Here is a 14709-nt window from a genome sequence, read left to right as displayed (position 1 = left end):
ATACCTAATATTTTATTTTGAGAGTGCTAATGTAAATGGTATTGTGTTTTTAATTTCAAATTTCACTTTTTTATTATTGGTTATAGAGGAAAGCCACTGACCTTTGTATGTTAACCTTGTTGTCCTGCAACATTGCTATGCTTGCTTATTAGTTCCAAGATTTTTTTTTTTTTTGTAGCAAATTAAACTGTCTGCTGAGTTTGGGCCTGGAAGCCATGTGCTCCTTGAATGTTTCTTCTTTCTTCAGTCCTTTGATATCACAATCTGTTGCTTCTCCCTGTGCCTTTCCGGCTACTTCTTGTTGATCTTGTTCATGCACCACTCATCCTGTGCACATGCTCTAAATGTTGCTATTTCCCTCGGCGGTGGATTCAGCTCCCTGATTGTTTGCACTCTGTACTGTCCCTCAGAGATCGCTCTACCTTTGTGCTAAAGCAACACAAACCTACAGCTATATGCTTAGACTCTTACCTGGGCTCCAGACGCGGTCCGGTGGTTTACTCTCTATCGCCCCCTGGAGGGCCATTATAGATCAAACTTCAATTTGTCAAAAACAACTACTCCATCTTACACCTTTTTCCCACAATCCACATTCCCCCACACTCTTCTCAAAGGCATTATAGTTTTTTCCTATATTCTGAGCTTAAGTAATGATGTCTCTCCTGATGCATAATTATAATGGTCACAAAATGGAGAAATCATAACACATGTAATAACTGTGCTCCTACTTATTAATTTATACTCTACAATTTTTGGTTATTTTTTTTAAGTATGTTTTTATTTACTTTTTTTAGAGAGAGGAGAAGGGAGAGAGAGATAGAAACATCCATGTGAGAAAGAGTCATTGATCAGCTGCCTCCTGCATGCCCCCTACTGGGGATCAAGCCTGCAACTCAGGATTTGTCCTGACTGGGAATGGAGCTGGGACCTTTCAGTCCATGGAAGACGCTCAATCCACTGAGCCACACTGGTTCATTTTTTTATTCAGAAATAATGAGCTGGATTAGTTTACTTACAATGCCTGACACAGTGGCATAAAATAAAAAAATAAAAATCAAACATATTTATGGAAAGGTGTGGAAATCATTTTTTCATGGTAGAATAAAAAAATGGTTCTTAAAGGACAATATTAATTGTGGATACAAAAGTGATTAGAAACAATAGATAAAATGCAGGCACTCCGATTCTCTGGGGAAAAAACACCCATTTTCAACTGAGCATTGTAACTACCAAGAGAAATGTTTCTCATCTTACTAGGTATGCTAGCTATTTAAAAGCAAAAGGTCTCTGAGATAGTTTAAGAGGTTATATAGAGGCCAAACCACACAGACTTCTTATCTCCCCCCAAAATAATAAAAAAACAGAACATGAGGTAAAGCTATCATAACTTAAATTCAAACACTACTCTCTTTCTGGGAAGCACTAAGGTTAACAGCCGATGAACCACAAAATGAAAATATCTGTGAGATCCTTAAGAAAACATGCATTATTTTTCCTTCATTATGTAGCAGCAACATAAAGCCCATAGCTTTATGCCTCACTAGAGAGAGGAAAAATTGTTATCACAAGCTTACGGAACAGGAGTTTTGAAGAGGATCTCTCACTGATTGAAACAATGCCTTTGCCATATTTGCAAATAAACATCTTGCCTATCCACGAGCTCTAAAAATGAAAAACGTGCAGATGTGAATAAGAGTGAAAGTGGTAGAATCCTGTGACTTGGTGGCTCTTTCCTAAACCTGAACTCTTTTGAGAAGCTAAGATTTTTCTGTGTTAAGTAAATAAATATATAGATAACATTGAATATGTTAAAACAGGTAAGCAGAGAAGAATAAGATGTAGACTACTTAGACTTTGAGGGTAAACATATCCGTTTGGGCAACAGCTACATCGACCCGCTTGCCAGTCTTCCAGCCCTCCAGAAAGATGCCAGCTCCTCCCCCATAGAGGCCTTGGTGGCCTTCTCAATAGTACGTACAGAAATCCATTCTAATCAACTGCACCATGCACGTGTATGCATTGTAGAAATGACCATCCTTGTTAGTATTAATCATTAGCGAAAGCAAAGAAAGGTGCAGAAGTAACTCCTACTTACAATTAGTAATCCCGACTTCTTGGCATTGGAACCCACGGCAGTAGGAGTTCATTCTTTATCTTTGATTTCATTCCCAGCTCAGGGAGATGACAGCAAGGGACTTTAATTCCTATCTATGTTGAAACTCTTATTATGTGTAATAAATTCACACGCAGGAAGAACATAAGAACTGGTCAGAGGAAAAGACTCCAGAAAGGCAAGACCACGTCTTTTTCCTTCTGTGTCTTCAGCACAGAGCCTGGTACAGAGCAGATGCCAAATATTTATGTATTGAATAAATACTACGCTACTAGACGTAGACGTTCAGAACTGGTGGGAAAAGAGAGGGAGAGAGAACAATATTGTAGCTTGTGACTGGGACTCCTGCTGGGCACTTTATGTAAAGCATCACTTAGTTCTCTGTGGAGTCCTGTGAAACAGGTGTGTTACCCCATCACATATAAAGTAACAACCTTGATTTTGAACATATCTAGCAGTCCTTGGATTAACCAAGTTGACCTGAGACCATCCCTTCTGGCACATTCGCCAATGCTTTAGTCCGTGAACACATCCCAGGCTCTGTACATGACCTCAGCCTCTCCCCCAGCTCTGGCTTACTTCTACTCATCCTTCAGGTCTCTTGGTAAAGTTTCTTAAATATCAGATCCTCTGGGAAGTCTTCCCTACAGCCCTGGATGAGATTAGGTGCCCATACTCCTTTGTAGCACTTATCCCAACTGCAGCTAATGATTACCTGTGCAGTTCATTTTATACACGCCTTCTCTGATTGACTCTGAATTCCCTTGACGGTCGTCTGTTGTATTGACTGTTTTTAGCCTCAACATTTATTTTACACTCTCTGACATAGATTTTCAAAAATATTTAATAAATAAAGGAGTGATAGGAAAATGCAGGCTTGCATATGGTAAGTAACGTGTTCAAAGTCCCGAAACTAGTAAGTGATATGAGATTTTAAGCCAACGGCCATCAAATTCCAAAGGCTGCAATTTAGAACAATAAAGAAGAAAATGGAAGTTTGGTTTAGAATTATAAAAACTCTATAAGATTAAATAAGCAGATGATATTTAATAAGAGAAAATATGATATCCTCCATTATGTGAAAAACGACCAAAAGAGTTTCATAACAATCGCCTCCACCGTTATAGAAGTCATCCTCATCATAGTCAACACCAGGTACCGCAGTAAACAGTACATACAGGCTGTCTTTATTCAAACCGATAGTAACTAACCCAAGAAGTTTGACTCGGGAGCCCACATGAACTTAAGAAGAAATTTATAAAACTTTAAAACTTTGGAATTTTGGTTGTTTTCCTTATTTACTTGTTTCCTTACACCTACAACCTACAGCTTTTTGGTAACTAAAATTAAGGGTGGCCGAACTTCCAAAAAAGAGGTTGTCATTTTAGGCTGATTTACTCTCACTATAATTTCCAGGTCGGAGAAAACAGTCTCTGGATTTCCACCCTTGAACTTGGACACAGGAGCTCATGGTCAGCTTTCCTAAAGGGAAGATAGCTTTCCCGAAAGAAATCTAGTCGGACTTGCCTCACATTTAGGGAAAGAATTGCTGCAATGTGAACTGGAAATCCAGTTTCTGGCTCTCGTGGAGGACACTGCTGCCCCCTTGTGCCTCGATCGTGTAATAAGACGCCCAGCGCGTTGAGAGAGGCTCACCGTGTGTGCATCTTCTGAGCTCTGAGACCCCTTTGAAACGCCCTTGGGCAGCCCAGGCTGGGGTCTCCGTTGGGGCACCCCTGCCCGCGATGGGAGCCTGAAGGCATTGTGGGTCCAGGCACAGCCGTCCTCTCCGCAGCTTTTGTGACCCTTGCTTATTAGAGAAAACCCTGTGGAAAATCGCTCGAAGGCAGAGAATGGTAGAGACTTCTCAAGTATTTGCAACAAACAGAATGTAATTAAACAGAATAAACATTCTTTCATTTACAGCCAAGCCTCAGAGACTCAGAGCCGCTCCTGCGATTGTAGTTTGCTCAGAGGCAAGTACCCCAGGGAGGGACAAAGTATTCTTTTCTCAGAATTGGTAATGATAAAGTGTGTTAGAGCTGGTTTGACCTGGCCGACACCTTCCTCATGAAAGCAATAACCTGCAGACTCAAGCTTCTGTGCTCCGTATGGGCTCATCTGTGACATTTGAATTACTTGATGAAGAGTGGTTAGGTGCCCCTGCTGTTTCGCCCTGATGGGCTTTCATATGACATTTATTTGTGTGAAAATGTAAACAATGCCTTCTCCCCCACAGACTGTAACTGGAATGGGTGCTTGTCCGTCTAAGGAGATTTGTTGAATAAATTATTAGTCGTTTTATTTTGGCGAGTTAATGGGGTTGAGAAAGATTGGGAAAATCGTCTCCATCAGTGTATTTTTCTTTTCTATAGTTACACTTGCCTTTCTGGAGGGTACTTAGTAAGATACATAGTAAGTCTTTTCTAGTCAAACTCAAGTTCAAATCTCAGTCCCACCGCTTAAAATTTTTCTGAATTTAGGTAAATTCAGAAAATCCTTTCTGGAGACTCTTGAAATCAAATAACTCAACCTGCATTCCAATAAAGGTTCAGGACTTGGGCCCAACCCCAGGAAGCCTTTCCTACAAAATTTGGGCAACTTCATTTTGCAGAATCAACATAAGAGACTTGAGGAGAGTTAATCAATATTTGTAGTGTTCCCAGAATAAGACTAGAGTCTTTATATAGAGAATGTCAATGAGCTATCATTTCTTCACTATAAAGTGCAATTACTTTCCACATTTTATAGTCCAACACTCAGAGGCCCAGGACATTTCAATGATTTTTTTGTAAGCAGGACTTGAGTCTTTTTTAAAAAAATCTCACGTAGTTTTTTTCTCTAACACATAGTAAAACAGAGGTGAGGTTGAGGAGAAAAATTTCCCTGCACCGTGGATCTCTCTGTCCCGAGGGACTGTGGGCCTCGTGAGGTTCGGCATACACCCAGACCTCCACCCTTCAGCAGCTGGGTCAAATTTTGATCATCATCCAGCACTCGTCTCTTTCCCAATAGTATGTGGGGTCGTCTCTCCAGTTTTTTTTACAATCTGAAATTCCTATTTAATGCTGAGGTCCTAGGTGTGTATTCAGGGAATGAAGAAGGTTCTTGATGCAAATTTTGGAAGTAGCAAAATATCCAACATGTTCGCTGTATCCGGTTCTTAAAGTTTTTCATTTTTATACATTGTCTACCTTGCTATGCATTTGTTTTATTGCCTGTGATGTCAACATTTCCTAGAGGTCACTTCACAGCTAAGGAAACGTACAGGAAGAGAGAATAAGCGACTTGCTAAGGGTCCAAACGCTTGGGAACATTAGAACAGAAATTTAAAGCTAGCTCTAGCTCCTAGTGATTGGCTGTTATGCACTAAAAACTAAAGAGTTAATTCTATTATTTTTTAAAATATGTTTTTATTGATTTTTAGAGATAGAAGAAGGGAGAGGGGAAGAGAGAGAAACATCAATGAGAGAAAAGGAACATCGGCTGCCTCCTGCACGCCCCCTACTGAGGATCATGCCCGCAACACGGGCATGTGCCCTGACGGAGAATCGAACCAGCATCTTGGTAAATAGGTCGACACTCAACCACTGAGCCACACCGGCCCGGCTAATTCTATTATCTTTAAATGGCTTTTTACAACCCAGTTGTTGAATATAGTAAGGTTTTTTAAAAATTGTGTTGAAATAAGAAATGTTTTCTCTTGACCCCCAGTGGTCAACCTTACTTTCTGTGATCATATTTATGATAGGCAGTCATAAAGGTTGGAGGTGGAACCAGGGGTCTGACCACCAAAATTCTTCAAAACCATGTCATGGTTTCTAGTGTGGCGAGAAACAGATGTGTATAAGCGAAAGTAGGGACTTTGAATAGCATAACACGAGGCATCCAAAATGTCCCTCAGCACAACTGGGTAGAAAAGAACGGAGAAATCCCAGGAAAAAAAACACATTATTTTGGAGTGCATAGAGTTCCAAAAACTTGTACACCAGTTTCTGAGCAAATTTTCAGAGCAAGTTTATGTTCTGATTTCTTAAAAGCTAAGTACTGCCCTGGCCTGTTTGGCTCAGCGGTTAGAGCGTCAGCCCGCAGACCAGAGAGTCCCGGGTTCAGTTCCCACTGAGGGCACGTACCTCGGTTGCAGTTTGTCCCCGGCCCTGGTTGGGGTTGTGTGGGTGGCAACCAGTCAATGTGTCTCTCTCACATCAATGTTTCTCTCTCTCTCTCTCTTCCTCCCTCTCTTCCTCCCTCTCTCCCTCCTGCTCTATCCAAAGATAAATGCAAAAAAATTCCTCACGTGAAGATTTAAAAAAAAAAAAAAAAGCTAAGTTGAGTACTTCTCCATTCAGGATAAACATGTCCGGTACTCGATGTTCAGAATGAGCATCGTCGGGCTCTGTAAAGATCAGTCCCTTTCTTCAAGGTATTGACCAGTTCTCACGGGAGCAAAGAGGTCCACAGGCACAATCTAGTGATACCAACAGTCCAGGTCATGGCACTGTGAAAGTTCAATTGTACCTCCTACAATTGCAGAATGCCAGGGCGTCTGTAAATGGTCTTGTTACAAAGAGAGTGACTTTTCAGGGCAACCCCAGTTTAAAATGAGGGAAGTGGAGAGTGGAAATCTAAGTTAAAAGAGCCCACGCTTCCCCAGTTGGATTAGGTAGGAAGCAGGGTGGAATAATATGTAGAGACAGCCATGCTTTCCAAGTGCAGGTCTCTGGAAATGAAACGGGCCATCCATCATCTTTATTGTATCAGCGAGCTCACGCCATCCATCCTGTGAAAGGCATCCTTGCTGGAGGTGGTGGAGTGTTTTGTTTTCACATTTTAATCAACTAATTAATGGGAAATGCAAAAGGCAGTCTGAAAAGATGAAAAACAATTGTCCTGGCTATGAAATAATTATACCGTCACTCAGCTTGATATGCTCACATCTTTAAAATTAAAAAAATAAAAGACCAGTCTTTTCCAAATGTTAAACATATACAACCAGCTCTGATACGTTTATAGCATATAACACAACTTATTAGAGCAACCTTCTGTAAGATTTCTCATCTGATCTGTAGGCACTGCAGACATCAGAATCCACGTGGTATACGTAGTGGTAATTTGAAAGTAGTTTTCAATTATGACTTTATAAAATAATTTATGAACAGTTGGATTCATACTCCACTTAAGAACTTCAGAGTGTGCGATTAAATTCACTTAGGTATAAACAAATATAGGCATTATTATATATGCAGTTAACTTCTCCGATAAATTTAAAATATCCGCTCACCAGGTATCTAGTAAAGCTACCTGGCCCTTATGGACAAGGGAAGAGACCACCTTTTCTGCTCTCTCCAGGTTATCACTCAGAATAGTATTTCGTAACAATCTCAGTGACTGAAATGTTAAAGGATATATTTCTCATGCATTCCATGTTCATCTCTGCTCAGCAGAGGTGCTTTGCTCGCTGACTTTCCGCAAGGAGCCGTGCTGGTGGGGCAGCCTCCGTCCCGCTCATGGCTGCCCTGCCGAGGAAGAGAGAGCTCTGGCCACGCAATGCCGCAGCCAAAGTGATGGTATCTAGAAGAGTCTGATCAGGTCCGAGGTGCGGGGTGGGGTGTGGAGGGCGAGGGTCTTCTCACACCACCAAGCACCTCTCTGGGGCACCAGCTGGGTGTCCTAAAATTCAATTCAATTTGACACTCTCCCCCAGATTCGCACCCGATTCCGTAGGGCAAGGACCCGTCCCACAAGACTGTCCACTCCACCTCGGAGACTGACTGCGAGCCCAGGGGGTTTTCTATAGTTCTACCTGCCCAGCTATGAACACAGGCTCCTATGAGCCCCTGCTGGGGTTTGATTGCTTTTCTAGAGTGGTCCACAGAACTCACCCGGGAAACTCACTCGCTAGACTCCCAGTTTGGATCAAAGGATATAACTCAGGAACATCCGGGGGGAAGCGATGCGCAGGACAGGGGTTGGGAAAGGGGTGCCGAGCTTCATGCCCCCTCAGAGCCCACAGTCTCACCACATCTCCATGCGTCCACCCCCAGAAGCTCTCAGAACTCCATCTCTTCTGGGTTTAATGGAGGCTTTGTTACACAGGCACAGTTGATTAGATTGTCGGTTATTGGTGATTGAACTCAGTCTCTACGTTTATCCCTTCTCAGATTGTGGTCGTAGCCAACCACTGGGGACCCATAAAATGCAACCTTCCCATGTGTTCAGAAGCAGGAAGAACTCATAGATCAATAGCACTAGGGACTACCGCGTGCACACTCTGTTCCCCGTCCCTCGTCCCCGTCAGCTGCCCTCTGGCATATGGCACGGGCTACTGCTGCGTGTTCTTGTAAATACCCAGAGGCCTGCTGATCTCTGCTTACGGGCTTGTGCACAGCTCACTTTCAGAATGGTCTCTAGCAATCACACTGTTGACAAGGACAACTTCCTCTAAGTAGTGCCAACTTACCTGCCACCTCTTCTTGCCAGAGGGTGGATGTTCACCCTATTTGGGTAGTTACGTGTGTCTCCGTCTTTCTCTTCTCTGATCTGAGTGCCTAGTCTGTGTGTTCTCTCTGTGTAGCTCTGCCCACAGTCTGCCTGTGCACACCCCTAATCAGATGCGAGTCTGTTTCCTTTGCCCGGAAGAGCAACAGAAGGAAGAGCCATTGGACTGAACAGGGGTGCCAGGGCATTGCCTTGGTAGAAACCCAAGGTTTCCGGCGGAAGCACCTCACCTCCACTGCCCTGTGTGTCGCCTTGGCAAGAGGGGCAGATGTGAGAGACGATGACATTCACAGATGCTTGAAAAGTGTGACATTGTCGACGCCATAAAAGGGTCCCCAAGGAACCATTTATTTCACAAAGACTTTTTGTTTCTTTCCCTGATGTTTTTGTATCATAATTCTGTCTGGATTCCTGAAGAGGTATCTCTAAACATTTAATAACAGTTCTGAACCAAAAGAGATGGCATACACTAGAACAGGCTGATTTATGGAAGAGGAGATATCAGCCAGTGGAGTGGACAAATTTTATCGAGAAAATATGTCTAATTTGTAGACCAATGCTATCATTTCTAGAGCATTGCACCAGAGTTCTGACAACTTTCAAGGAAATACAAAAGGCTTTGCTATGAAGTAAAAATATAAGGACTCATGACATACCTCAAAATAAATAGTTCCTTCAGCTACTTCCTATGCATACATGGTTCTCCCTTTAAAGCACTTTACATGGACTGCCGTAGTTTGAATGTACTCATCTAAGCATCACTCGGAAAATATTTTCTTTAAATTAATGAGTAAAAGGCTCTTGGGTTTCTACTGACATTTATTTCCAGCCTGTGGCCGGTAGTCTTCTCAGCTGTCCTTTACAATTGCAGTATCCCTGTGCCTTTGAGGGTAAGCTCTGCAATATTAGATGGAGGAAATTCAATTTATAATGCTAGAATAGGAGGCATAACTCATCTCTGCTTTACAGTCTCATTGCATTATACCAGACCTGCACTCTGCGGGGTTCAGCTGCTGCGCTGAAGACTGTTTAACCCTGGTGTAGCCACACTGGTGTTACTGGGACTCTTTGTGTAATGAGTTCTGCTTACTAAATTCTTGACTACTATGATTGCACCAATAGGTGATAGTGAATGAGCAATGTGATCTGCAGAGACAAGGGCTAAGATAACAAACATGCATTATCTTATTAATTTTTGTAACATCCTTCTGAGGTCAATAGTTACCCCCATGTTACAGGGGAGAACAATGAGACTTAGATTCTTATATTAAACAATTTGCTCTTAAATGGCGGAGCAGGGGTTCAAGCCAGTTCTTCTTCTTAACGCCACAGCCCAGGAGCATAAATTTCACTGCATTATTCTAAATACCACCCGGCAGAACATACCAGCTGTTGTACAGACACGAAGGCATTTGTGGTATCCACGCATCAGCCTAACTTCAGGAAGCCCAGACACAAGACAACGCTCAGCAGCCAACCGTGTGGCTTCTGGACGATTCCTCTAACCTCACCTTCAATCTCTTCACCTTTAAAAGGAAGCCGTGGAACAGAATTATCTCAAAGTTGTTTAAGCACCACGTTTCCGGATTCTGTGATCAATAGACCATGCTCTGCCATTTTCTAGTGATGAGAGTGTGGGCAGTAGCTCGCTGAGGCGGTTTGCTCATCTGTAAAGTGGGGGGAGGCTGGCTTCTATTTATGCACATGGCGTAATCCAGCAGAGCACTTAACACAATGCTTGCAACATAGAAATTGCCCCTGTGTGTCAGCTTGTCATTGTCATTATCATCACCATCATTGTCATGTTGTTATTATAAAAGTTACTACTTTAGTGGTACTGACATGAGTCATAAATAGCAAAGGGTTCTTTGTACATTTACAACTGATCTTGACCTTCACATGTATCATGACACTACCTAAGGGACCAAAAATGATCATCAGGGAACAACTCTGTAAGGCCCCAAAAGGCAAGTATCTCTCCACCAACTGACAATGTGTGGCAGCTATATGCTAGTCCACATTTATTACATCCTGATCATAATCATAGTGAAGAGTTTAAGAAGCAATTAAAAAACAAACAAACAAACAAACAAAACCCTCTCTTGTCATAATAAATGGATGTGCCAGCAAGCAAAGCACCAGACTCTCCAGTTCCCTAACATTTGATGGAAGGGTTCATTTTAACCTGACTTAGAAACTGAAACTTTTCCCAAAGCACGTTGGTGTCTAGCCATTTATAATTAGAATAAAGTGTATGTCATAGGGAGGAAGGTGGAGAGCTCCTTGCTGGACAGAAGACAATAATTTCTCGATAAAATAAATTTAAAACATTTTCCACAAATTCTCAAACTTCAATTCATAATACAGAAGTGGTCAAAAATAGGTTTACAGTTGTGTGTAAGCAAAACAGTTAATAAAACGATTGTAATAATCATAACCATGTCTTTTTCCATACAAACAACTCTACACCTACTTTTGCCCATCCCTGTGTGTATATATATACACATGGCTGGGCCAATTCATTCTTGATGAAGAGATGGAGATACCACTTTTGTGGATAAACCACTTCATGAAAGGGGTAATGAAAAAGTTAGAGAATAAACCATTTGTACCATTTTTAAAATCACTACTGTCCTATAGAGTTTGGTTATTTTTCTCAGGTGAAGGTACTAAAATGCATTGGCTTCCTGTAAGAACTCAGATCACACTTCTGGATTGTTATTGTTATTATCTTTTGTCTTGTTTTTTACCTTTCTTCTTCTTTTGGATATAGGCTCCATGAGGACAAGACCGTTGACTTATTTTTTGCTGATGCCCCGGTTCCTAGAAAAATTTCTGTAATAATAAGCACACAATATATATTGGTTGAAGATGTCAGTTAATGCAGTGAATGTGAGATGGATAGAGCCAAATTCGCCTGGTGAGAGCTACCACCGTAAGACTTGACCAGGAGCCTTCAGTTAGCAGAGAAAGGATTTTTGTCTGATACAGACATCATAAACCTAAAACAAATACCTATGAGACAATTTCTAAATTGTATTTCACATTGTAAGATATATTTATGGCCCGGCCCGTGTGGCTCAGGGGTTGAGCGTCGACCCATGCACCAAGAGGTCGCCGGTCCAATTCCTGGTCAGGGCAGATGCCCAGGTTGTGGGCCAAATCCCCAGTGGGAGGCATGCAGGAGGCGACCAGTCGATGTCCTCTCTCATCGATGTTTCCATCTCTCTCCCCCTCTCCCTTCCTCTCTCTCTAAAATCAATAAAGAAAAAACATTTTTAAAGATATATTTATTAAATGCTTCCAGAGACCAAAGGCAGCTGACAAGTTCGCTGAGTGCAGAGGTCTGTTCACCTTCCATCGTCATCTCTTGCTAGTATCACTTGACTCTGAGGCAGGTTTCCAGCTCTGACCGTGCACAGACTCACCACCTGATGGCGGGCAGCCATTCATTTGCTCTCTTTTGACTATCCCAAGCAGATGCTGAGTTAAATAGCCCATAAATTCAAATTTGTGAGAGGATCTAACTACAAAGTACTTATTTGCCTTTTAAATTGGTTTTGTTGATGTGAACTAGATAGAGTCATTTCGTCAAAACTTTGGAGTGATGAGCTATATACATGCCACCTTCTTTTCTTTCTAGAAGTGTCTGTTGATTGTTCAATCTTTTATGTATTAGTCAGGATTCTCCAGAAAAACATAACCAATAGGTGTGTGTGTGTGTGTGTGTGTGTGTGTGTGTATGCATATGTGTGTGTATATATATATAGAAAGAGATTTATTTTAATTAATCTGCTCACATAGTTGTAGAGGCTTAGTCAGTCCAAAATCTGACGGGAGAGACAGACACACTGGAGCCTCAAGAGTCGTAGTTCAAGTCTAAAGGCAGCCTGCTGTACAACCAGGAAAAGCTGATGTTGCACATCACCTCCAAAAGCTGTTGCTGGAGAATTCCCTCTTGCTTAGTAAAGGTAGCCTTTTGTTCCATTCAAGTCATCAACTGATTAGATTAGGCCCACCAACACAATGGAGAGCAATCTGCTTCACTCAAACTCCACCTCATTCAAAAACTACCTCACTGAAACATTCCGTATACTGTTTGATCAAACACTTGGACATCATGGCCCAGACAAGTTACACATTAAATTAACCTTTACGGTTTGCTTGCCTGCTTTTTTGCTCATTTGTTTTTACTTATTTTTTTTTTTCAAGTTCTTGGGGTCATGATTTCCACAGGGATCATCTAATCCAAAACTTGTGTTGACCTAGAATGTCCAAAATTCACATTCCTGCTCTCCCAAGGCAGGCTGGGTGGAGGTGCTGACGCAGAGAGCCTCCAGCTCTGTCTGTGTGAATGGAGATGCCCAAGTCGTAGGTTTACTATAACAACTAAGTGGGCGAAATATACACTGGCAAACTCTGTAAGCCAATTTTATATTGAAATTCCTATTTAAAATTGTGTTTATCTATTGGGGTTCTACCTTTCAAACAAATGAATGAGAAAATATAAGTGTTCTCATGTGAACTACACTACAGTTGTTAGTAACTGTCTTATTGGAATAAAGAAAGGTCAAATTAATAAATCCACTTTATCTGTCAGTGGACAATGGTTTTAAGGGTTAAGAGAAGCTTTAAAGTCACAGCAGAGAATTATCAAAGTTCTCAGGAACAGTGTCAAATTCAAAGTATGCTAAATATTTATCCCTGAAGTCAAGAATGTTGACACACCCCTGATTCTTCTCCAGTGACTCTTGGAGAAATGCCAGGTAGTTTGGGAATCCTGTGTCGAGTGACCCTAGGAAGCCCAGGTAAGACGGGACTGTTCATGAGAAGCTACTCAAAGGACTGGACAGAGCGTATTACTTCCTCACCTTCAGTGCACAATTAGCATCCTAATATGACTTGATATAGGAAGGTCTATTCTGTGATTGTCAGTCTCCCCTGCCCCAGGAGCTCCACTTCCCATATTCCTAGCCAGGATGTTCTTGTAACTACAAAGAGGGAAGGAAGTTTGGCCCTCACTTCAGCCTAAGATCCCCTTGTTCAGTCCTCATTTTCTGCACCAAGGCAAATCCCTTCTAACATGTAAGGTTTCAGTTCCTTTTACAGAAAATGCCCAATGCATTCTGAGAGGGGTAGCCTTGCCCTCTGTTCCCACCAGCTCAATAGTCCAACAGGAGTGGAGTTCCCAAACTCAATATCCCTGAGTCTTAAATAATTCCTCCCACAGGAAAAAGGTGGGAATTCGTTACCTTCAGGTCTGTTTCTTTGCAGACCTTCCTTTCCAGAAATTTTAAAAAATTCATGGTGTCTTGTCTCATTCAAGCTCAGTTATTACAAACTGTTAACAGAAATTAGTAACTATTCCTGGTTGAAAATTCTTGGGCCAGGCCACCTTTGATCCAAATGGCACACCCATTTTCTCACTGAACTAAAGATTTTGTGGGTCAGCAAATCTCCAGAGGACACAGCACCAAGATCCAGCAAAGACCCTGTCATAAGCATCTTGCAATATCCTTGCTTTACGAGAAACAATGTAACTTCCTCTTACTTCTCTGATAATAAACGTATGTATTCTTACAAGCAACAATGCGTTTTTCTTTTTTTCCTAGAAAAATGAAATGTTCTTTTTGTAATGTTTGTTCATTCACTTTTGTTACAGATGTTTCTCTTTTTTCCCCCATTGACACCTTCCTCCCATTCCTGCCCCCTTCCCCAGCATTATTGTCTATGTCCTTCTTTATGCATACATGGATATAAGTTCTGTGGTTTATCTCCTCCCTCCCCCCATGACCACCTTTTCTGAGGTTTGTCAGTCCGCACCCCACTTCCATGTCTCCGCATCTATTTTGTTCCTCAGCTTGTTTTGTTCATTATATTCCACAAATAAGTAAATTTGTGTGATATTTGTTTTTTTCTGATTGGCTTGTTTTGCTGAGGATAATACTCTCCAGGTCCCTCCATGTCTTCTTGAAGGATAAGAGATTTCTCTTTTTTAAAGCTGCATAGTATTCCATTGTGTACATGTACCACAGCTTTTTTATCCATTCATCTATTAATGGACACTTGGTGGTTTTATATGCAAAGATTTTTTACAT

At 41.6% G+C, this 14709-nt stretch overlaps 1 protein-coding gene across 1 annotated transcript in view; it reads left to right on the top strand.

Annotated features, from left to right (window-relative positions):
- Positions 1–14709, top strand: part of KCNIP4 (potassium voltage-gated channel interacting protein 4) — a 767671-nt gene that overhangs the window by 716830 nt on the left and 36132 nt on the right. The window lies entirely within an intron of this gene.

Source organism: Molossus molossus, unplaced genomic scaffold (genome assembly GCF_014108415.1).
Source record: "Molossus molossus isolate mMolMol1 unplaced genomic scaffold, mMolMol1.p scaffold_m16_p_1, whole genome shotgun sequence".
In the NCBI taxonomy this organism is placed as follows: domain Eukaryota; kingdom Metazoa; phylum Chordata; class Mammalia; order Chiroptera; family Molossidae; genus Molossus; species Molossus molossus.
This window is presented reverse-complemented; position numbering and strand designations above follow the sequence as displayed.